The sequence below is a fragment of the Protopterus annectens genome, chromosome 8.part0, assembly GCF_019279795.1.
Source record: "Protopterus annectens isolate FY-2018-M chromosome 8.part0, PAN1.0, whole genome shotgun sequence".
Lineage (NCBI taxonomy): Eukaryota > Metazoa > Chordata > Ceratodontiformes > Protopteridae > Protopterus > Protopterus annectens.
Genome location: NC_056741.1, coordinates 346796112 through 346823124, shown reverse-complemented (window position 1 = coordinate 346823124; position 27013 = coordinate 346796112). Strand labels below are relative to the sequence as shown.

The 27013-nt window shown below is 36.3% G+C and overlaps 1 protein-coding gene across 1 annotated transcript in view; it reads right to left on the bottom strand.

Annotated features, from left to right (window-relative positions):
* The window catches only part of LOC122808801, a 485879-nt gene extending 466483 nt beyond the window's left edge, over nt 1-19396 (bottom strand). Inside the window, exon 1 of the mRNA XM_044079851.1 lies at nt 18918-19396. The gene's annotated coding sequence lies outside the window, so the exon portion shown is untranslated. The remainder of the gene's footprint in view (nt 1-18917) is intronic.
* Nucleotides 19397-27013: the final 7617 nt, after the last annotated feature.

Here is a 27013-nt window from a genome sequence, read left to right as displayed (position 1 = left end):
TTTGGACCTTAAATTTTCAACAGTATATATCAGTACCATCTAAGAATTGATGCCAATAAATTAAATTATTTTGCTGTTTCAGTACTAGCATTTTGTTGAAGTTATGAGTTTCTAAGCAGTCATTTATATATGCATTTGGAAACAAGTCCTTTATACAATGGTTAGAATATGTGAACTTTTGGAAAGAGGAAATGATACCTGCAAATTCTAGTAACTAAGCACAACAGAAGAGAGGTTGGAAAGAGATACACTGTAGACATTACTTGAATACTCGGTGATTGCATTGGTTACCAATTTTAGTTTCACTGACCAAAGTAAGTGTCAATATTGGTAGTGGGAGATACTGACAACAGATCAGTGATATTGGAGTTATTGAATAAGCAATGGCTGTTTCCTTACATGTCTGTTTGTGTGTGTGTGTGTGTGTGTGTGTGTGTGTGTGTGTGTGTGTGTGTGTGTGTGTGTGTGTGTGGCGTTTGAGTCAATCTGTGTGAGGGTGTATGACTCTAATATATAGTACCTTGTAATTTGCTACCAGCAATTCAGAAATGCATAGCTGCTTCTACTAGTGAAACTTTCATGTGTTAAATGTATTTTCAATAAGGAATATATTGAAGTTTAATAAACAGACACAAGCAATCAATGACAGAGAAAAAAATGTCAGGAAGTGCAATACTGCATAGATAGGAAAAATAAAATTAACCATTAGCATTAATTGACAAATCATGTGAAATTCAATAGATAAAGCACTGGTTACACAAAGGGTTAGAACATGTCAAGACAGGGTGTTACATTTCTATCCCAACAACAGTTCTCAGTGATGCTTCACTGGGCACTGTACTGGAACCATTATTATTCTGGATCATTTGTCTCATATATAAAGGCTGCCAATACACTATGGATTACCAGTTATGTTGACAAATGCAAATTGAGCAGCATAATTATAGTAATAAAATAGCCTGAAATGTATTTACTGGGCTATAAAGCCCCTGTAATGGCCGGTTCTAATTACTTCCAAAAGTGGTATGTCTGGAATAGCGTTGTTTTTGTTGTGCTGCTAAGTACTTTGTTGAGTTTTAAATGCTGATATTGTAGTAAGAAGTGAGGTAATATTTTACAGCATACAACAATTCCTGTAAAGACCCAATGACTGAATAGGGCTGACTGGCTAAGAAGTGCTCCTGGAAAGATAGTATAACAAAAAAATGCACTACAGAAATAAACTTTATTGCCGTTTTCAGTCTATATTAACATTTATGTAGCATTGGAGCTCAGTGCTTAAGATTGTTACTATAAAGCTTGAAGAATCATGATCATCCCTAACTTCAGGTCATTGTCTGTATAAATTTTGTGTGTTCTCTAAGCATCTGCATGAATTTATTATAGCTACTCTAATTTCAACCTGCCTTCCAAAAACAGGCTTTTTTAATGTTTACTCTAATATTAATGTACGCATATGGAACCCAGACACTATCAAATACACTTAATCGGTGTATAAATGACTGAGTGCTTCCCTAAACATGTTCCTGGAGAAATTTCTTGGACATCAACAGCCCACAAAAGAAAAAGGCCACTGGCATAACACCAAACTCTTTTTCCTAAAATAAATCATTGCTGGTACAGTTTGTAATTGTGATCTCACAATGATTCACTTTTTTGGGAGGATATTTCTCCCTTCTTCAAGTTGATTTGACTGTGCAGTTACTTTATATATATGTTTAGGTGTTCAGAGGCTTTCACCCCAGCAAACAAACAAGAAAAAAAGGATTTTTTTGTCATTTTGATTTTCAGTCATTTTTTTTCATTGTTTTGGAACATTGACTTTCAGGAAGTCTGATATCTTTCCCATAACTGAGGCACTATACTCCATTACCCCCCCCCCCCCACACACACACACACACACACCTATTTATTTATTTGTTTATTTATTAATGTATATATGTATGTATTGCATTTAGCCTTGCCCTTGTGATCCAGCTCATGGTTGAAATGTGTCTGAGAAAGATTTCACTTACCTGTTTTAACAAGTTTTAAGAAAGTAAAGTAATATTTTTTTTTGTTTGTACATCATTTTTTTCTACACTGCCTTTTGAATAAAAATCTTCTTTCAGCTGCTCCTGTTAGGGGTCGCCACAGCAGATCAACTGTTTCCATTTCTTCCTGTACTCTGCATCTTGATCTGTCACACCAGCTGCCTGCATGTCCTCACTCACCACATCCATAAACCTTATCTTAGGCCTTCCTCTTTTACTGTTACCTGGCAGCTTTATCCTTAGCATCTTTTTCCCAATATATTCTGCATCCCTCCTCAGCACATGTCCAAACCAATGTAATCTTGCCTCTCTGGCTTTGTCTCCAAATCTTCCAACATGGGTTGACCCTCTAATATACTTATTCCTAATCCTGTCCATCCTCGTCACACCCAGTGCAAATCTTAACATCTTCAACTCTACCATGTCAAGCTCTGACTCCTGCCTTTTTGTCAGTGCCACTGTCTCCAACCCATATAACATAGCTGGTCTCACTACCCTCTTGTAGGCCTTCCCTTTCACTCTTACTGGTACTCGTCTGTCACAAATCACTAGTGACACTCTTCTCCACAAACTCCATCCTGCCTGTACTCTCTTCTTCACCTCTCTTCCACACTCACCATTACTCTGAACTGTTGATCCCAAGTACTTAAAGTTATCCACCTTCGCCACCTCTACTCCCTGCATCCTCACCATTCCTCTGTCCTCCCTCTCATTCACACATATATTCTGTCTTAGTCCTGCTGACCTTCATTCCTCTTCTCTCTAGAGCATATCTCCACCTCTCCAGGGTCTCCTCCACCTGTTCCATACTCTCACTACAGATCACAATGTCATCTGTAAACATCATAGTCCACGGGGACTTCTGTCTGATCTCGTCTGTCAACCTGTCCATCATCATTGCAAATAAGAAAGGGCTCAGAGCTGATCCTTGATGTAATCCCACCTCCACCTTAAACACATCCATCACTCCCACCGCAGACCTCACCGCTGTCACACTACCCTCGTACATATCCTGTACCACTCTTACATACTTCTCTGACACTCCCGACTTCCTCATACAATAACACAACTCCTCTCTAGGCACCCTGTCATATGCTTTCTCTAAATCCACAAAGACACAATGCAACTCCTTCTGACTTTTTCTGTACTTCTCCATTAACACTCTCAGAGCAAACATCACATCTGTAGTGCTCTTTCCTGGCATGAAACCATACTGTTGATCACTAATCATCACCTCCCTTCTTAACCTAGCTTCCACTACTCTTTCCCATAAGTTCATGCTGTGACTGATCAATTGAATCCCTCTGTAGTTACTACAGCTTTGCACATCACCCTTATTATTAACAATCGGTACCAAAACACTTTTTCTCCATTCCTCAGGCATCATCTCACTTTCCAAGATTTCATTCACCTAAACACCTCCATGCTTCCACAGGTATGTCATCTGGACCAACAGCCTTTCTGTTCTTCATCCTCTTCATAGCTATCCTTACTTCCTCCTTGCTAATCCACTGCACTTCATGACTCACTATCCGCACATCATCCAACCTTTTCTCCCTCTCATTCTCTTCATTCATCAACCCCTCAAAGTACTCTTTCCACCTTCTCAACACACTCTCCTCGCTTGTGAGTATGTTTCCCTCATTATCCTTTATCACCCTTACCTGCTGCACATCTTTACTAGCTCAGTCCCTCTGTCTAGCCAATCGGTACAGGTCCTTTTCTCCCTCCTTAGTGTCCAATCTTTTATACAACTCTTCATACACCTTATCCTTAGCATTCGCCATCTTTCTCTTTGCCATGCGCCTCATCTCCTTACCTCTTGAATAAGAATGTTTTCAAGAAGTAGGGGGTAGTTTTCAAAGCTGGTTAACACTGCCAATTAAAAGATCTTTGCTCTTGAAGCTTCCACTATGAGTGGATGAAGTTCATCTGACCAAGGACTGGAATCCCCAATCTGCATTTCTTTTAAAAAATGGCCAGAAAACATGTGTTTTGTGAAGCTGGGCCATGTCCCTCTGTACACTCCTAACTTATATATACCAGCTCTGTGGTTATGCCAACTCAAAGAAGGGGGTATTTTGAAAAGGGCATCACTGCTGGAATAGTAGCAGCAATTTCCTATGGAAGACCTTGCTGGGTTGAATTTTGAGCAAATAAAGCCTGAGAATTCAATCCTCATTCACCTGCAGTTTACCCACTACTCAGTGCTTGCTTTGGGCAGAATGTGTAAAAGAACTGCACCTAGTGTGAAATGCTGGGAAATATGGTTTAATTGTTCAATTAAGTACAATTAAATCTGCATGGCCATTTCTATATCTACAAGATATGTTGTAATCAGACCCTAAGTAACACTTTTTGCTTCTTACTTTGATAACACTGCCATCTAATCCTTCTTATAACACTACTTTCAGTCACCTTCACTGAGTTTTGAATTTGGTGAGTATTTCAAACCCTCCCATCTTCTCAGGAGTGTTGCATGAGTAATGCACCTCTATTCCTCAAGTAGAATACCTTTGCATTTCTCCTGTGCATAGTCCCATTCACCCTGCATATTCAAAACTTGCCACTTTTTTGTCATTCTGTTTTTTAATAGGTGGTTTGCAAAGACACAGTGAAGTTACAAGTGAAACCACATTACAGATTCTGCACTATATTATTCCTTTTAAATGGACAGATTAAGTACAACTTTGAATATGGTCTGTCTTGTTTAAGAATACAGAAACTGAATATGCTTTGTTTCGTTTAAGAATACAGAAACACAAGACTTTGCAGGTTTCTAAGAAGTTCTTAGCTTGCTGGTTTTATTTTCCATTACAGATAAGCAGCAGATGTCTAGGTAACAGTTTGCACTTTTCAGTTTCTCACAGGAATTGTGTCGTGTCTCTGCCATGGTGTTGAATTCTCCATGTATGGCCTTATTTCCTGTTTGTTAGGAAGGCAGTAAAAGCATTAACTGGCCTTGGCTTTAGAAAGTTATTTCCTCATATTTTACCTCTGTCATCAAAGACTATCCCTTGTTACCATAGCAACTGAGTGGCAGCTGTGACACTGGGAAGAAGTGGTATATGTCTTATATACTGTTACTCAACGCGAAAAGACAAATAACAGGAACACAGACATTGATAGTACCAGAGAGAATATCACAGCACACCATTTCCTAATCTGAAGACTTCTAAGAGTGGTTGCAGGAAACCTAAACTTCTCTGGTGTGTAAATTGTTCATGAGGTGATGTCCCTGGCTAAGTATTGCAGCCTCATGGTGTTTTACACACACACACACACACACACACACACACACACACACACACACACACACACACACACACACACACTTAAAGGTATATGTTCTTATCATACAATTCTGCTTGAATAATACGAAAACTTCACCCAGAGACAGCACAAAACAAGTAAACTATATTATACAACTGTTTGTAATTTAGTAATGCAGGGAAAATGGCATAACAAAGTGTGATATAATGTGTGTGTGTGTGTGTGTGTGTGTGTGTGTGTGTGTGTGTGTGTGTGTGTGTGTGTGTGTGTGTGTGTGTGTGTGTGAGTGTGTGTAGCCTTACAGTGGATACTGATGAAAGGGTATGATACTATGATAAAACTTTTATCTAAACAAGAGTAGAAATATTTTTATTATCATCCCTTTACCCATGTCATCATGCATTAATCACCCAACTGCCTGAATCCACTGACATTTATTACCCCTCTGATCACATCATCAGTCACAATAATTAACATTCCTATTAAAAAAGAAAATGAATTTACATACCACAAACATCAAAAATAGACATGCAAAGTCCATAAAATGCCTACACTCATAAAATCTCTTGAGATGAAATGTATCAGTATTACAAAGACCTGCTTTTACAGCTAGATACATTTAAGTGAGTTCTAGAACTCCATGATGCCAGCACAATATTGATAAACTAACGTACATCTATGTGTACATGTAAATATCAGGTCTATATCAGTTGAGCAAAAACCCCTTTATGCGAATACCTAAACATCGACCCCTATACCTCGAACTGCGAAAATCCTGAACACACTAAACTGCGAAAAATAAAATATCGAACTACCATAGTCGGCCAACCCCACCACCTGCTACTTAGTACCTACCCAAACAAAATAAATAAACCACATACATACACTACCCAAACCCTGCAGACATACACCCAAACAAAACAAATAATCCACATACATGCATTTAACAAAATCCTACTTCTAACACACACTACACTAAACCCCCCATCTATTTATGCACTATCCTTAACCCCTCCCTAACCCTAAGGACCATAACTACCGCACACTTCCCCTACAGACATACACCCAAACAAAATAAATAACACCTATACATACACTTAAAAAAAAACCTACATCTAACACTACACTAAATCTTACATACATTACCTATCTATGCACTTACCTTAACCCAAATCCTAACCCTAAAGTCCTACCTATCGCACACTTACCTTATGGAGCTATACCGCAGACGGGCCAACCAAAACAAATCGACATTTCGGAATTCGCAGTTTTGGATGTTCGAGGTTTACGTACTTCATGCGATACGGTTCTACGTATTCATATTTGCGTAATAGGGTTTTCACTCAACTGATATAGACCCGTAAATATCATAGTACCTTCCAATTGCTTTCAGTAATACCCTTAAATTTCATAGGTAGCTTTATAGTTTCAACATGGAGATTTACTTTCAAGAGCAAAAGAAATTGGAGAATAAGCAAAAAAAAAAATAAATAAATAAATACAATTTAATCCCTCATAACACTAACACTAACAACAACCATTCAGTTTAGAAAGCTGGATCATCAAGAAATAAAATAAGTTATTGATAGGAATCGCCAAGTTTTGAAAACTGTATTATCAGTAGAATAGACTCAAAACTGAGATACAAATAACAAAACAACTAGCTAACTAAATAAATGGTACTTACGTATTATCGCAGCCAGATTTTTCACAGCAATACTAGCTGGTTGACAATCAAGAAATATGTTTAGTAATGTTTTTAAAATGTTATACACTGTGTTTTCTTTTAACACTTCAGGTTGTTTTTGGGAGTGTTATCGGTGAAATGTAAGAAATATACTGTTATTGTTTCTTTATGCAGTTGTCTGCCAGCATGTTGCTTATTGCAAGTCCGGACGCTGAACGTTCCTTTTTTCGTGTCAGCAAATTCTGTCAAATAATGGTTATAATTCTGTCTTTATTCTTCATTAACAGCTGTAGCCAGATTTAAGACAGAAAATGTGAGTCACTGGGCTGATTTCCATTTATGTAAAGTTCATTGCATTGTCTCAATGTACCTTGTATCTGTTTTCCTGATATATTTCTTCTCCAAACATTTTACCCTCGTAATTGTACAGAAATAACAGGAAATCCATAGTATCTGTCTTGCTGTCATTGTCTTACAAACACAGCTCAGTGTAGTGAGGGTAGCATATTCAGAAGACATACTTGTTTTCTAGATGGTAGTGTGAGGGTTATGGGCACTGAATTTACAGGGAAAAAAGAAGCCTATCTGAATTTGTTTGTGGTCATTAACTTACGAGTTACTTTGTACTTATGATGACTATTTCTTTATGTTATGTAATAGGGTCAGGCTTGTATTTTTGTGATGCTTGCTCATAGGTTTGACCGATTTGTCTTATTGCAATCTGGAAATTATATTTTTATAGTAATTGTTGTGCTGGGGTTATTTCTTTAAACACTGTCTTCCAAGGAGTGATTAATGAACATATTTCCTGACCATCAACCAGCCGGTATAGCCCTGAAAAATCTGGTTGTGATAATGCGTAAGTACCAAATAAATAAACAATAAAAACAAAGTACAGTGGTAAAATAATATGCCAAAACCCTCATTTCACTGTAATATTAACAAAAGAATTATAAACAACATTAACAAAATTAAAAGTTACCTTACAAGACAGTATGAAATGAACAAAGAGAACCAGCCCATGCACAAAAATGTGTGTTATTAAATAAGCTCCATTCAACAGACAAACCGTTCAATAGAAAGACACCACATCCAACTGACAATAATGTGAAAACACTTATCCAAACTAAGCAATACAGAAAGAAACAAAGAATTAGAATCTGTTTGTGTTATAAATTAAATGCCTTGCAATGTTGGATTAGGGGACTTGCTTTATGACTTGTGTGCTTACCACTTGTCCTGAAATCTCTTCCTTAAATTTATAATAGTAGTCATTTCATTTCACACACATCAGACCCCTGAATGCCCCTACATGAATTCATTGTATTCATTCATTCTCTGATTAAGAAAGAATTTGATGTTATCCCAGTGTTCACTGAGTGCAAGAAAGACAAACTAATCCTGAATGGGGTGCCAACCGATTAATGGAGGCAGACACTTACTCTTTATCATACAACAACACACACATACTCAACACCAAGAAATGTCTTTTGTGATGTCAGCCAATCCGGGTACCTACGTCATGAATAAAACACCCCTAAAAGTTGATTTACTAGTCTGAGATCTGGGAACTCATGTAGATAGTAAGCTAGACTTCAACCAACATGTGTCCAAGGTAGAAAGAAAATCCTTCTGTGTTGCTCAACTTATAAGTGAAGGCATAGTATCTAGGTCCAGAGAGGTCATCATACCACTGTACTTGGCCCTCATCAGACCCATCACAGAGTACAATACTCCCTTCAGTATGTACCTGACCAGACACATGCAGCTGAAATGTACACAAAGGTTCCCTTCAAAAAGAATACAGGGAGTAAACACAAAGTTGTGCTGATCACTTCAAAGCCATATCTAACTGTTTACTCGGTTTCAGACAGACTTCTGAGAGGTGGTCTTTGCCTGGCATACAAGGCATCCTTAAGCCCTGTCTTGATGAACCTTTTGCAGATCTGCAAAACAAACAGCATCATGACTGCTTCAGTAAAAGACCTAAATTTTGTTTGTGACATAAATAGGACATGTTGGAGAGACATACTGTATGTTTCTCAGAGAATTCCCATTCTCTGGAAGAGACTCCCCATCCATGTAAAGCAGAGTTCCTCCCTATTTTTCTGTCTATTTAATTGTTTCATTTAAGTGCAGTTTGGATCAATGGATGGGTAATTGGAAATTCACTCTTGGCATTGCGCCTATGTCTTTGATGGACAAAAGAAGTCAGTAAATCACCCCCTAAATAAATCAAAATTGTGGGTCACATTTGAATTGCATGGCTAGACTTATAAGGGCCCTAGTAGTCATTAGCCTAGTATACATGGATGAACCTACAAAATATAAAAAGAGATGTACTTTTTTATTAAAGTTTAGTATGCTTGAAAACATGACATTCTTATGTTACAGGTCACAACAGGACAGGATTATTAGCATTGATCACACCTGAAAAGAGCATTTTCCATATCACAAGAGGAAAAGAGCTTATATCCATTGCAGATAGCTACATGCAGTCACTTATTGTATATAAAGAAATGTATTTGTAATGCATTCACAGAGGCACAGCACCACAGCAGATAGCATTATCACTTCAGAGCAAGAAATTCCCTGGTTCGATTCTCAGCTGCGGTGCTTTCTGTGTGGACTCTGCATGTCCTCCCTGTATTTGCTTGGATTTCTTCCTCCCACATTCGTTAAACACTCTAAATTGATCATACGTGTGGTGTAGAAGAACTACAGTGACTGGGCTAGCTACCCAGCAATGTAAAACTTGGCAATAGATGACTGTCATTGTTGAAAATGGTATCCCAACCCCTGTGGGAAAAGGGGTGGATGGTTTCAGTCCGTTTTTCTGTTTCAGTACTAGTGAGAAATGATTGTTCTTTACCAGAAGACTCCTACTTATTTCAAACATTTACTTTTTGCACTGTCTAACTTTGTGGTTGACGTGGTGTCAATGACTGCATGTGAAGGAGGGGTAAACTGCCCTGTCTTCAGTATTTTCTATAAAAAAACATCCAAATTAAATACAGCAAGATACAATATTTACAATATCCCTAAAACATTTCTCCACATATGCACAGTTATTTGCTTTTTCTATTTTTTTTCAGCTTCTTTCTGCACAACTGATGCTATTTACGGTTCACTTGTTATTTGTAGTCATAGTACACTGACAAGCTATGTGTGCACCAATACCCGCTACTACTGATTGTGCAAGGATTAGCTCCATCTTATGAAAAGCTCTCTTCTGTTTCTTTACAAACCCCTGCAGGTGTACACTGACAATGCCTTTGTAGATAAGATATTTTATTCATTTGATGCATAGACTCAAAGCATAGAAAATAACTCTTCATACACAACATTTTTATCTTATCATTTCTGTTTCTGTCATGTTATGCAGTACACATTAACTATTTCCACAGCAATGGATGAGACCCTGTTTAAGATGCAATAGTCATGTCATGCATGGCATTGTGAGAAGGACGTGTGACTTAGCACTGCCTACATTCTGTTTCAAAGAAGGACTGTGTAGGTATTTGTTATTTGCAATGACTCATTGTTTACAAGCCTGCCAATGTGTTTGCTCATGTGGACAGCATTTTTCTGTCCTCTTTATTTCTATGTTTCATGTTTATGTAGCTTCCCTAGTCATATACAGATCAGGAAGATAGACCCTGCTTCAGCTGGCCTAGTCCTGTGATGTAAGTGGCACTACATGGGGAAATATACATTGCTATGGATCTGTTTCCTCAAGAACCTTGTAATTTATATCATTTCATTATGATGTAACATTTGCGAACACCCAAAACAACCTCTTAAGACAATATATTTTTTTAATGTATTTCTCTTCCTTCTAATTTCTTATAGATCACTCCCTAGGTCTGCACAGTGTAACAGATAGAGCAGAACATTGAAATGAAATTGACATGACAATAGGTGTTGTGGATTCTGTCTTATCTTTTATCTACTTCCATAAAGATCATGTACGTGTATTTAATTTCTTACATTACAAATTTAGAAATCCTCCTGAAAGGGACTCCTCTACACAGACATATATGCACACGTGGTCATTCGTTCACACTTAACAGTTCTGTTTGTTTCTGTTCCTTTATAGAGTAAACTGTGCCTGAAGAGTTCATACCTACATCACAGTAAGTGTAAGCATTGCTGTATTAGGTAAGAACTGTGGCTTCTCTACTCTTTATCAAATGTAAAATCAATGAATTTTCAATCCTATGATCTGGGCTCATTGATTGCTGTAATACATACATACATAACTGCTGTCACAGGTTCTCCATGTGTACCTGCATTGATTTTTAATGGATTTTCTTGGGGTATGGGGTGTTCAAATGTTTGAGAAGTTGTTTTTCATCCTGTTGACCTTCATGGAATATTTACTTAACAAGCACAGACACAGATGAAACAAGGACACTGTCCTGTCACTGGTGCATTTTCACAAGAACGTTGTAGATATATTAAATTTATTATGCAAAGCTTAAAAATCTGTGAATGATATTTCTGCAGGAAGAACATACAATATGGTCACCTACACATACAGTTATTTTCTTTGTTTTTCTACATTCTCTTATTTCACTGTTGCTCCAACAATTATATACACTGCAACAGGTAAGACCCAGTATATAATGTCCTTTTCATAAAACTTCACTTATTCTGTGTGTATAATATATATATATATATATATATATATATATATATATATATATATATATATAAAGGCAGATAGCTGTATGTATAAACACACATACAGATGTAAACACTCATCAAGTTATCAAAGCCTGTTTCAGCTTTGTGACTCCTGCTACCACTGCAGACTTCTACAGATGAGAGACAGTCTATTATGTGATTTATACTTCACAGCTCTGACACTGTCAGCATGTGGCATGTGGGGATGTTTGTTCTATTTTGTTAGCTTAACTCTATATATATATATATATATATATATATATATATGTGTGTGTGTGTGTGTGTGTGTGTGTGTGTGTGTGTGTGTGTGTGTGTGAATAGGGGGATTCACATAGTTCTCCATTTACTAGACATACTGTCCTTATATTTCTTCTTGAGTTTGCAGTTGTGTGGCTTGACTGTCGTTTGTAGCTTTAGCTGGTTTTTAAGTCTACAAAATGACTGTGGCTTTAGCTGGATTTTTAAGTCTACAAAACCTGTGTTTGCCCTCCTTTAATCATCTTTCTTTGCTCTTTTTTCCTTGACTTATGTTTACTCACTATTTCTCATTTTGCTCAGTTTTCCACATGTATAGTTCACTCTAAGATTGCACTACCCATATACAAACTATAATACCCAATTCTTCACACACCCCAAACCCCTCTGATCAATGACTGTCAATTAAGCAAGGTTTTCTTTGCTAGCCAGTCAGCAGACCCATCAAAAAGTGGCATTCATATGCATAGCTTCATAGACAAATACCATGCTAGCTGCCCTTAGCCATTTTAAGCCTAGCTAAGTTCCCCTTTTTGAGACTCAAACCCTGTATCTTGTGTTTGTGAGGTAAATACTTAACCATTACACCAACCTCCCAATCTTTTATACACTATGAAGATGTTGACTCATGCTTATGCTTGTAATTTTCTATAAGAACTAATGACTCTGCAACATAACAGGATTACTGGCCTCAATCAGATGCCCTATGCAGACCGTCTCAAAAAACTCCAGCTTTACTCTGTCGCATATCGCCTACTCAAAGGTGATCTCTGCCTAACATACAAAGCTATGTCAAACCCAGAGCTGTTGGATATGGTCCACTTAAAGAAATCCCAATCCCTCTGAGCTACACACTCTACGGACCTAACCCTTGTCACCACAATAAACAGAACATGCTGGAGGGATAGATTCCTGTCCCAGAGACTTCCCATACTCTGGAACAAACTACCTATCTATGTCAAACAGAGCTCCTCATTAGCACTCTTCAAGAAAAATCTTGATGATTAGATGGGAGATAGGAAATTCACCCCGGGGATCACTTCTGTGGCTCTGCTTGACAGGAGCACAGGAAAATAATTTTCTTGGGTGGCGAAAGCCAGGGTACCTTTTTGGCTAGGCTTGTATAGGCCCTGGGCCAATAGCCTAGTACCTACCTATGAACCTATTAACCCATGAACATGCAAAGGCATAGTTAAAAAAATATTAGCATTCTAATTTTTTGTACACTTCCTTCTTCTCCTTTCATTATCAGTTTCCATCCCTCACTGGTGTTCTCCATTTCCTTCATTGTTAACTATCGAAGGTTCCCGTTATTGTCTTCAGTACCCCTTTTAATACATTTATAGTTTGATTATGCACAAGCATCAGTGCTTTTTCTGGAATAAGGAAGTGTGAGCCTCTTCAGGAATGCCACACTAAAGAGACTGAAGCTGCCAACTGGTTGCAGTGCAGACACATCACGACTAATGCACTATGTACTTCTTCAAAGTATAAAAGATAATTAAGGTGATTATCAGTTCCATGACACCATTAATGCAGCCAGTTGTGCACCCCCACACACATCCCACTGATCTGTAAAATGGCACAGACTAAGTTTTTTACATTGTTCCACACATACCCAGAATACAGTATACCCCTATCATCTCCATTGCGATAGCTGTACCACAGGTGCAAGAAAATACCACTATGGACATTGTACCACCAGGCATGGCTCACAATAATGACACAGTGCTGTCATGTACCACGTAGCAGAATCGAGAAGTGTAATGCTTGACAGCACCAATGTGTGGATGCTTTAACAACCACAACATAGGCTATTGCAAGAATGCATTTGTCCACACATAAGGATACTGTTTTACTTCAATCCCTATTCTTTGAAGATACCCAAACCCTTCAAATAAATGTTCTTAGGTATAACGTACAAATATGTAATGAATGGTGAGAGTGAATGTTTTAAATAATTTAACAAATACAATGTAGTAAGATACAGTTTTTTAGTGAAATGATTTTTTGTGCTACCTTTGTGCATACTTTACTTCCTGATATGAAAAAAAATTAGCTTATAGAATAAAATAGGCTTTATTTACTCTTATCCATTGAAACTATAGCAACATATAAATTGAAGAGGAATATATTCTACCCTGCTCTTCCAATGAATGTGTTCCAAAACTTGTAGGGCATGCCATTCAACTTGAAAAAAATGCCTAACAAAAGTTTTAAGATTACTGTAAATTATAGGCTGTTTTTAAGTTAACTTCTGACACAAAACCATATAGAATGAACTCTCACTAGTAAATTCTCAGCATACTAAATATGACTTCAAACTAAATGCTAACAAGTTACTATCATCCTTTTTGGTAAACAACTTCTTCCCCTCATCATGCTATATAGACAACATACTATGCAGAAATGAAAATTTGGTCTGGGACTTAGGAATGTGAGTTGATTATTTCCACTGTTTTGACCATCATGTGACAACTACTGTCAACCGATCCTTTTATTTAGCACAGCTAATTTCCAAATAAATATCGTCCTGGTCTATAAAGGTTATCATTCCCTTATACTCCATATTAATCAGACTTATTATCAAGTACAACACCCCCTTTGAGATGTACTTAACTAAACATGAAAGAATTAGAAAGATCCAAAAGGTTTTTTGCTGAACAGGGGGCTTAAATTACCTGTGCTATCAAGACAGACTGGAAGCTCTATCCCTTTAGTCAGTGTCTTAATGACTTTCAGGGGAAGATCTCTGTTTTGCTTACTGTGTCATTACTGACCTAGTTGTCTTGGACCTGTTGTATCTCTGTATTTCCTGTGGCTTATCCACTAATAGAACCAGGGACGTAAAGCTTCACCAACAGATAAATAAAACACAGTGGAGGGAAGGTTTATAGCCCAACATCTCCCCAACCTCTGGAATAGACCCTGCCTGCATATTAAGCAGTGTGACTGACAATCTTCCTTAAAAGTTAAACCAGATGACTGGATAGGTAGTCAAAATGTATTCCAGGACTGACCAGTATGGCCCTCCTGGAGAATGGCTGTGCAGCCTAAGGGAGGGTACTGGCAAAGCGAGAATGGACATAAGACTCAATAACCTTGGAATATCTATGGACACATGAATGTATGGACAAATGTCAATTTTGGCAGGACAAATATAGTACTTCAACAGTGGTGATATAATCTAATATTAAAAAAACCCTGTCTTCTAAAGTAATGGTACGTAAAATTTCCATTTCTTCACATAAATCTGCTCTGCTGTGTAGGTAAAACAGACCATCTTCTCCTAAACCTGCATCATTGCTGTTCTTAGAAAGTGATAAAAATGGCCATTCAGTTTCCTGAGTTAGCCAGAATAAAACTGTCTTTCGGCTTTTCCCGGTTAGGGGTCGCCACAGTGGAACTCCGGTCCGCTAATGATTGGCAGTAGATTTTTTACGTGCTGGCTTGCCGGGCCTAACACACAACCTTCAATGAAGGAATACCCATTCACGCATGTCAACACACAGAAGACGCTCTAACTGAGAATCAAACGTGCAACGTCTAACTGTGAGGCGACAACGCTACCGCAGCACCACCATAGCAGTTCCTGATAGTTTGGGCAAATCACATCTGAGAGTTTTCAAAATGGGACAGTTATAGTGATGGCTCTGCAAATACTGGTTTGGTGCTACATCTCATCTCCAACTTGAAAGACTTTCTCATCTTCTGATGGGAACTGTTCTGAATGTCTTTCTTTATCCACACAGCTGGAGACAGAATGGATGCTCATATCTCTGCACTGATGCAACTGTAGGGCACAGCTATATGATGTATCGCTTCCTGTTGCCTTCATTGGGGTAGAGGAGTGCTCTGTTTATAAATACACATGCTCGGAAGGCATTTCACAGACTTCTACACACAAAATAGTTAACTAATTAAGCTCTAAGTGCTTTTGATAAGCCACATTTGTATTTAAAAATGAACAATAAAATATCCATCTTAATTGAGCTGTGAGCCACTTCAGGGAATTGCAATATAAAGTACTTTAAACTTCAGCTTTAACCATGGGCATTCTCGATACCTAGAGTTTCTAGACGTGCATGCAAAATAAGGCCAGATTAGCATAAAGGAAAGGTGGAAAATATGAAGCATAGAAGATGAGCTGCAAATCCTTACCATTAGATGTGAGTGTGTTGAGGTAGTTCACAATTACATAGATGGATTTTTTTTACATTTGTCTTTTATTTCAGTGAAGCAATTTTCTATGAACTTACCATGCCCTGTAGGTGGGCAAGACACAGTTTGCTACAATAAATGATGTGCCATTGGAGATTTTATATTCTCTGTTGCACATATTCTTACCTGAGCCTAGTATTCATTGTTCCTCTTTCCTCTGTATGATATATGAAGAAGGGTGAGGAACTCTGTGCATGGGGTCGAGGCAGTAACATGTAACATATGTATGTGGAATACATTCTAAATGTGTGGCCTTGTATGCACATTACTAATTTCCCATGAGCTTTAGACAATAATGTAGCTGTTGTTAATAGAGAGTGACCTAGCCAAGGATCTGATTAATTTTTAAACCAAAATTCAAGGAACACAGAGAAGGCACCTGGTGCCAGTACACCACAGAAATAACTACACTTCTTAGAATGAGCTATTCCTTTAGACCTAATCATAACAACTTATTGATTCTCTGCAAAGTTAGCCAGATGGATGTTAAAGCTACAGTTAGTCTTATTAAAGAACTAAGTACATGGCTGGTTTTACATAGTAGGGTAAGTGATACTGTTTCAGATAATAATCACACTGCCATCAAAATAATGGTGTGATGATTTCTGGTATGCACAATAATGGGCCCTCTGTAATTAGAGATTAATTGACTTCTTATTAGCCCCAGATAGCTGATGGAGGTTATTTAGTACCTTGCTTAATACCTGTAACATTCCTAAGTCTGAAAAAGCAATAGCTGAATAAGAAATGTGCCATGAATACCCGAAGGCTGGTCAGAGTGGTGAAAATCTGACTGCACAGTAGTTGCTGACCTGGCACTCTTGAGTAGGTGAGCATATGTGTAATGTATGAGGCTCAGTTTTACAACTAATTCTGACAAAGGATCTACATGAAATGCCTTATATCTTATCAGTAATGCTGATCTGAGAGTTGGTATCCAATAGGCTACCATATGGTTTAATCCTAGGAAACAATCTGTTTGTAACATTTATGACTCATTCATATAATAGTAATCATGTCGATAACTGTAATGTATAGGAAATGTTAAAAGCTTGACTCATGCAGACTACCATGGTGGGTCATTACATGTGAAAAGGAATACACGGTACAACACTTTAGACCCAGAACTGTAAGTACTCTTGTCACTTGTGAAAAGCTCCATGGAGCACTTTGTTCATCTCCATAGCTCATGCAAAGATGAGGGTGTTATCATGAGAAAAAAGGCTCAGAAGAAAAGTTAATAGGATGGTACAGGTGCTGCAGGGTGAGAGAGATGTGAAGACAGGTGAACAGCCTAAGGCAGCAATTGCCAGAAAATTGGAAAAAGACAGAGGAAGTGATTAGGATCCACAGACTGGTCACCAGGGAATTCAAAAGAAATTAATAAGGCTATAATGATAGTATAGGCAGAAGTCCTGGCTTTAATTTATAGGGGAGGGGATTTCAGTTTAGCATTAACAGTTAGAAATACTTATTTACTGAAAGAAAGGTAGAAAAGTTGAATTAAGTGTCAGAATGGCATTAAGACAACTGAACCATTTAAATAGGTATGCAGTAACTGGAGCAGGATTTTTGGGGAGGGGGTTTTGGATGGTGAAGTAGCTGTTGGGTAGAAGGTATACTACCTGGGTAGAGTAAATGGGCTTTCCTTCTCCTGCCAGTACATTTATGTATGTATGTATGTATGTATGTATGTATGTAAAGTTAACAGCACTTCTCTGGTATCAAAGGAAAGTAATATAATGTGTGGCAGAAGGGGGAAAGCACTGACAATGAAAGCATGTTCATCATATGTACTGAGACCAGAAAAAAAATCTGCACACATTTTCAAATAAATATGTTGCTTCTTTCACATTTTGAAATAGATTACAGCTCTCCTAAGCCTGACAAACCAATATTTTCTAGCCTGAGAAAAAGTATCTTTTTATTTATCTGTGAACTTAACACATAGAAACACAGAATTAAAACAATTGCACTCACCTTTATGTCCTTGTCACAATTTATGGCTGAGTTCCATTCATATACTGCATGGGAGCTCTGAGACCTGAGTTACACTGTTCTCTGCTGATATTTTTTACTGATAAGGCTCTGAGTCATCACATCTACCTCATATATGATTCTAAGGAGGATTCATACCTTGATTTACTTTGGATTATTTAGTTCCTAACATCCCAGTGAGAACTATGCCTCTCCACTGGCCCTAATGTTACAGAAATATCCCTGATTTTGGCAACATTTTGAAATGTCTGTCTTAAAAATAGTGTTTTTTTTTCTCTTTTTACAAAATGTGGTAGATTAGAGTCAAAAAGTAATACTTATCATTAAACTTGCAGATTTACTTTACTTTTGAAAATACAACTTAAATCACATTCAGTCATTCAGTTTTCTGTTAACTTTCCATTTTTATAGTACTACTATTTAAAAAGTGTCTTTGATTTAAGGTTTTTGTCCCTGCTTATTTTTGGTTTTTGGCTTCATTTATGACTCCTAATTTAACAGGTTGAGTGTTGTGAAGATTTTTTAACACATACCAGCATATGAGACAGGATAAAAAATTCAGTTACTCTCGAACTGCATACAGTCAGTACTCCTGCTAGGGTAACACATAATTTAAGAGTGTCTTGGCATACAGAACTTTAATAACGATCTTCACATGCTAAGATTGTGGTCCGCAAGTAACTAGGTCAAATATTGTACCATGTCATTGCAAGAAAAATAATGCATTACTAAATTCTGAAAAGGCAGTAGTGAGTACTTACCAGAGCAGCAGTGCTTTGAATAGACACTCAGACTTAGATGTGATCAGCTTTATTTGCAAAGAATAAAGTTGCTGCATAGTCTTCAGTCCTCAGAAATGTTTTGAAGTAATTAGTCTTTCTGCTGTTAACGTGTTCAGCAACTTGTCTGCAGTTGCTTTAGAATACAATAACTTGCTTTTCTAGCAGGGAGACACAGACAATTAAATCCTTGTCAGAGGTTGTCAAGATTCCAGGCGAGAGCTGAAAAGTTTGAAGTTTTTACCTTTGTCTCATTCCTTGCTACATGCAATATACTGTGACTGTATTTTTGCTTGGTAAGTCCTAAAATTCCTTAAATAAGACTCGCGTATAATTTCTTCATAAAGAGAAAACATTGAAAAAAAAGTTTTCTGTCACCTCATTTACTTACGTCTTCTTACAATGGAGCACTCAAAAAAACGAGAGAAAGAATGCTTAGTGTGCTTTTGCTGGAAGCAAAGTTCTGCTTTGACTAAATGAATACTTTTTCATGATCAGGTGGTGCTTTAACCCTTTCCTGAACCATGTGATACGTCTGCTCCTCCCACTTACTACTGGATCATTTCTCAGTAGCTGACTAGCACTTCCTGGCCCACTTGGTCCTAAGCCAGTTTGACCCTGCAGAAAATGGGGTGCCAGTCCTCTTATAGGACTATTTACCCTGCAAAAATTGGACTAACTAGTTTATACTTTAACAGAGAGCGGAAGAACAAAAGCTAAAACAGCTGCAGAGAATATTCATTCACTTATGCTGCATGCTTGCTTGCATTTTCAAAAATGCTTTGAAAACACAGTATATCTGAGAAGCAGTTTTTTTATATATGATATTGCCTTGTAATTGCAAGGAATGTTACTTAAAGCTGTGTCTATTAATAATCAGCAGAAATGAAAGACAGGCAAGAGAAGCTGAATCCAGCCTCATGTTTTGCTTCTGGAACTATGTACAGTGGTGGGGTAGCGTGAAAGAATTAACTGATAACTACAGTTGTTTCATGTCCTGACCTTTCTACATAGTGCAACAACCCTCTGTGATATTCACTTAAATAGTGTATACAACTGGTTTATTCTTAAGTCTTGGAGCAGGCTAAGAAATTGTGAAGAACAGCAAATGAAGAATAAAACAGTAGATAAGGACAAGGTTAAATTTTTTTTCAAGTTATGAGAACTATAACATGTGCTGATAAGAGGGAGGAGATTTTCCTTATATGTCCAGAGTTCAGTTCTAACCACTGGTCAGTGTCTTTGTGAACATTTGTGTGTTCTCCCTGTTTTTTCCTGGGTTCAGTCTAGACACATTGGCTCCCCGCATCCAAAAAATCATACTGGTTGATTGTCTTCACTATACTGTCTATATACAAATACATATACCTATGTGTATATCTATACACATATATATCTATCTACATCTAAATATCTATATCTATTTAGCTACCTGTATATATCTCTATATATATATCTATATATGCACACACACACACACACACACACACATATATATATATATATATATGTGTGTGTGTGTGTGTGTGTGTGTGTGTGTGTGTGTGTGTGTGTGTGTGTGTGTGTGTGTGTGTATACATTTCCTAAAAGGAGTCAGAGTTGTGCAGCAAGGTTTTAAGTGTGTTTTATTACTTCCTTGTTGGATGGGCATGATTTGTTTTATAAACATATATGTGTGTATATATATATATATATATATATATATATATATATATATATATATATATATATATATATATATATATATATATATATATATATATATATATATATATATATATATATATATATATATATATATATATATATATATATATATATATATATATATATATATATATATATATATATATATATGGTTCCCCTTCAGAAGGTCGAATGGCTGAAATCTCAAAATGCATATGGCCGAAGCCATATGCTCAAATTTCAGAAGCTCGACCTTCTGAAGGGGAAATAAAAATAAAACAACAAAACACAAAATAATGTTTCTGCAGTGGGGCAAGCCCCCCTGCACCCCCCATACCCCCTGCTACTTATTTATTCCAACTCTGAGATCGCACTACAGCACAGAAAGGGAAATCTCCTGTTCTGCGCTGTATGCTGATCCCCATTCAGAACGTTGAGCGTCTGAAATTTTGAGCATATGGCCTCGATCATATGCATTTCGAGATTTCAGTTGTTCGACCTTCTGAAGAGGAACCATATACATATATATATATATATATATATATATATATATATATATATATATTCATGTATGAGTTCCTGTCATTTGGTTGAATGAGAATTTTATCTGAAGCCAACTGATCTAAGAAAAATGGCTTGAAAGTCAATTTTATTGAATGATAATTTGGATGAAACTCAGTTTTACTGACTATAGCAAAACTGCATATAGTTCTGTTATACATAATTAGGAATACATATAAGTGTTTGAAGAAGCTTTAGCAGGTGCTTGTGTTTACCTGTACATGCTAATATGTTTTATATATGTGTGTTGTCAGTGATTTCCTATTCATGGTGTTTTCACTTTTACAAACAGTTGTGTAACTGTGAAGTTAATATATTTAAGAAATTAGGTGTTTTTGAAAAGCTTTCCTTTTGTTTTTAATTGCATCATGTTTCAGTTATTTTGTAATAGATTAAATTGTGTTTTAATGAAATTGCCATTTAACCATTTTGATTGGCAGAGTTGTTTCTTTTAACAAAAATGATAGTCAGCCAGTTTACCTGAAACTGCATGAGCACCAATATTACTTTAACAAATCTGCTGGACAAACTACAACACAGCCTTGCACAGCTTCACAATATTCTACTCACACTATTTTTAGGTTCATAGGTTCATAGATTAGTACTAAGCTAACTGCCCTTGCGAGCCATTTTAAGCTTAGCCAATTATCCCTTGTGAGACTCAAACTTTTTCAATCATACGTGAGTTGTTCAGCTGTGTAGTTGAAATATATCATAACATCTTGAAAACAAAAAATAGCAAACATTGAAACACTGAAGACAACAGAGAAACCGCATATTACATTCACATCTAAAATCGCCAATACTAAAAATAATGAAACTTACTAACATGCTTCACCGCACCAGTAAATTCAAAGCAATAAAAAATAAAAAAACTTCACTTTTTTGTGGAGGATCAGTACCTCCTTTCTGTCCAATGTGGAGGTGGGGGGGATCCCTCCACAGCTCCTGAATCTATATGTAAATATGTAAATATGTAAAAAAAAAAAAAAAAAAATATATATATATATATATATATATATATATATATATATATGGGTTCCTATCACTTCATCGAACTGTGTATTCACCGACACTCACCTCTTCGACACCAATCCATCGACGTCCATATCATCGACAATTCCGGTAAGCGATCTTCCCCCTCACAGGACCCATGGTAGCACTTTAAAGGTAAATTATACGGAACCACGTAAACCCTGATCGGTGTTACACAGGAAGAAGCGCTACCATGGGTCCTGTGAGGGGGAAGATCGCTTACCGGAATTGTCGATGATATGGACGTCGATGGATTAGTGTCGAAGAGGTGAATGTCGGTGAATACACAGTTCGATGAAGTGATAGGAACCCATATATATATATATATATATATATATATATATATATATATATATATATAAATATATATATATTATATACATATATATATATATATATATATATAGAGAGAGAGAGAGAGAGAGAGAGGGAGAGAGAGAGCAAGAGAGAAAGAAAGAAAGAGAGAGAGAGAGAGAGAGAGAGGGGGAGAGGGAGTTATCAACCTCACAGTCATAGCAACATCAATGGAATCACTACTGGTGAACAGTGGGAAACTGCATGAGCACCAATATTACTTTAACAAATCTGCTGGACAAACTACTACACAGCCTTGCACAACTTCACAATATTCTACTCACACTATTTTTCAATCATACGTGAGTTGTTCAGCTGTGTAGTTGGAATATTGTGCTTTTGGCATTGTGTTATGCTACAAACATACTAATTAAATGCATGTTGTAACAAACATATGTTATGCTATATATATATACATATATATATATATATATATATATATATATATATATATATATACATATTAGGGCTGTTGAACAATTCAAATTTTGTAATCAGAATGAATCTATGGTTAAAAAAATAATCTTTAGTCAGTCTTATGGTAACTACTGGAACTTGCAATACTTATAACTGTTTTGCAACAATAATCTTAGCAAATAACCAAACTAGAAAGTGATTGCAGAACAAAGTCAAAGAATCTGAACAAAGAATAATATAAAACTTGAATTTTTTAGCTCTCTATTTCAACACTTTTAAAAATAATAAAACACTTGCCGACCATGGTTTGACATAAATTTGCAGTTTTCATTTTAAATCTTGTTAATCTCACAGTTAAAATTTTAATCTCAAGTTTTTTAACTAGTCAATTGTGTTAGTTAACTCAATCAATGAGTATGTTATATGTATAATACATACAGACACACACACACACACACACACACACACACACACACACACACACACACACACACACACACACACACACGCATATATATATATATATATATATATATATATATATATATATATATCAGCTATCTAATTACAAAATATTTAAAGAATTAATTTAGTATACTTTTAAAACATACTTGGTCAAGTTACATAACATAAAAACCCAAAAAATGCACGCAAACTTAAAACAAACAAAAATTATCGAACAAACTACAGACCATAAAGTATAAAACCAAACTCTTTAATATAAACTGGTGCAAATAAGCGTTTTCTTTCTGAAACTTCAAAACTTCATATACAGCAAATGCTTTTCCAAAACTTTTGCAGTTGTACAAACTCCCCTGTTTCCTCTATTTGGGGGGCTTCTCCCCTGCACCCACTAAATATACAAATTCCAGAGTCAGACAGTGACAGAGAAAAGAGAAAATTCTTCAGACAATCACTGCTGTTGCACAGACATGGGCATTAGCAAGGTACAGATACTGATCAACACTAACTTGCACTGTAATTCCTATGATCCAGAACCAATCCAGCACTGATTTTCTTTGGCCTTATATACTTGCTTATAAAATGTGATTTAGTCATATGTGTTTTCTAAGAAAAGTGTATTATAGCTTTTTTCTACATAAAATGTGTTGCAGAGCAAATGCCATGTATCTATATTTTATAGGGTCTCTATCACTTTGTTGAAACTCAAATGAGTGAATGCTCATTTGTCGGACACCTGTTCAGTGAAAACGCTATTCATTGACCAACATTTTAAGTGAAAATGTTCCTAGGGCAAACTGATGGTAGTCCATCCTAGCCACCGTAGAGACCATAAACAAAACATAAAACTTAACACCTACTCAGGTGGGGGGCTTTGCACCCGCCAAACTAAATATACCAACACTGAAATCCCACTACAGTGGGGAAAACAGCAGATTCCAGATGGTGGCCAACCATCGGTTTGCCCTAGGAAATTTTTTGCTTAAAACGTCGGTCGATGAATAGTTTTTTCACTGAATAGGTGTTTGACAAATGAGCATTCGCTCATTTGAGTTTGGACAAAGTAACAAAGACCCTTTTATATGTAGCCTAGGTTATTTATTTGCTTGTTTATTTGTCTGGAAAAATGTACTTACCAGGGTAACAAATAAACAAATACTCTTAGATGTCACTGCTGTGTGACTGGTATGGCTGTACAGGTGTTTTGTTTCTATGGAAATTCTATATGACAGAGTAAAGCTTATCAGGGCTGAATCCAGTTTTTACAATATACTGCAAGTGCACTTATTAGAAATCAGTTGGATCTCTCAGAATAGCACTTTCATTGCTGTGCAGAATATACATTAAATATATACATGCTCAAATACTGAATTCATCCACTATGTATTTATTTATTTATTTATGCATTAATTCATTAGCTAAGAATATCCAGCTGGTAGGTTCCATCTTCAATCAAGCTGGTAGGTCCCATCTTCAATCTGAGACAATAAACAACAAGAATACAACAAGATACACTAGGCATTGTAGAGTTACATAATACAGTAAAATGTAGCTAATTTATATAACTGACCCAAGCCCGAGTAGCATAGCAGATAAAATTTTGTGTTACATGCAGTAAATTTTCTAAACATAAAAAAAAGTGTTTGATAACGACCAAAAGAATGACCAGTGAAAAACAGCTCTACTTTCCAAAATACACTTTTTATTTTTAGAATAAATTTCTCTAGCGCCTCGGCCGTAGCCTTTACAGAATAAAACCCTCATTACTAAAAAACCCTCCTTATATATTAAATTCAAACACATTCAATTAATCAATTACACACTAATTACTAAAACACATTCCATTAAACTTTTTAAAGTTAAAAAAAACACTATATAAAACTCTGCCAATTGCATTATTTGTTCAACCCATTAGGTAACAAAGAATTATATTTCATTATTAAAATAGACTCCTTACACCTCAATACATATTTTAATAACTCCACATTTTCATATTGCAATGTTATTTGTTCCAACACTGTAACTTTCATAGTATTTATTTCACCTTTGTGTTCTTTATTGAAATGTTCCGCTATAGGACTCATAACCTTGTTATTTCTTACATCTCTAACATGCTCCTTTATTCTTTCAGCCAAAGACCTCTTTGTTTCTCCTATATAATATTTATTACATGGACAAATAATACCATAAATCACACCCTTACTTAAACATGAATACGTACCCAATGTATCAAATTTTTTTCTACCTATCCTATCTATTTTCGTTATAATGTATTGACAGATGGAACATTTACTGCAAGGAAAAGTTCCCCTCATCCCCACATTTTTCAACATTTTTTCGTTTGGTCTTATATATTTTCCATGCACTAAAAATTCCTTAAGATTTCGTCCCCTTTGATAAGAGACTCTTAATTCTATCTGTGACAATGAGTGAACATCTCTTCTTGTCTGTTTCCAGTACTCTTTAATCCCTCCAATCATCTTTTGTGAAAATAAAGTGTACTTAGTAACAAAGAGCATGGTCTCACTACCTAATGTTCCCCCTTCTATCTTTTGTTCTCCTTCCACTAGGTTTGTCTCCATTAACTATTATCCCATTTTGCTTTTTATCAAATACTTTCTGTAAGCTTCCATATCCATCCTCTGTCTTGTAACCCCTAGAAACAAACATCGAGGCGACTTCCTGTGCCTCTTCTCGTGCTTCTTTAATGTCACTGCTCAGTCGTTTTATCCTGAGCATCTCCCCATAAGGGATAGATTCTATTGTATGACTCGGATGACAACTAGTAGCATATAGCATCAAATTGATTTGATCAAATTTCCTATATATATATTAGTATGAATTTTCTCATTTTTATTCCCTTTTAATGTTAGATCTAAATAATTTATATTTACACCTCTCTGGATGCCATCAAATTTAATCCCATATTTATTTGCATTTAAATACTCTATAAAATTATTATAATTTATATAACTGACCCAAACCCGAGTAGCATAGCAGATAAAATTTTGTGTTGCATGCAGTAAATTTTCTAAACATAAGAAAAAGTGTGTTACAAAAAGTACATATTCCAAACATATGTTGTAGTAAATTTTCTGAAGCAAATACTGACACCCATTAGTAGCAAAGCAAGTGCCGCAAATAAAAGGACTCACTGTGGCTAATAGCATTTGATTGGTGCAGCAGGATTGCTATACAGCAAGAAATATATATATAGGTGCTTAGTAAAAGGGATACAGTCATTGACCTCCACTCCAGATTGCCAAATCCTCATTTCCACACCAGCAATTCAGTAAAATAAATTACATAAAATGCAAAAACGACTCTGAACTGTTCAGAAGCTGAATGAAGGGTTACTGAAATGTTTATCTTATTATTATAAGAGTTTGGTCCATTTTAAGTTTGTTAATACATTTATAATTCAGCAGGGCGTTATCTTTTTTAGTTGATTTCACTAGTCTCAGCCTAGTCTCTGCCCTAGCCATAACACTGCAAATAAATTCATGAAGCTCAGCCCAAGGCATACCCTACATATGGCATTAGGCTTGCGCCAACCGTGTGGC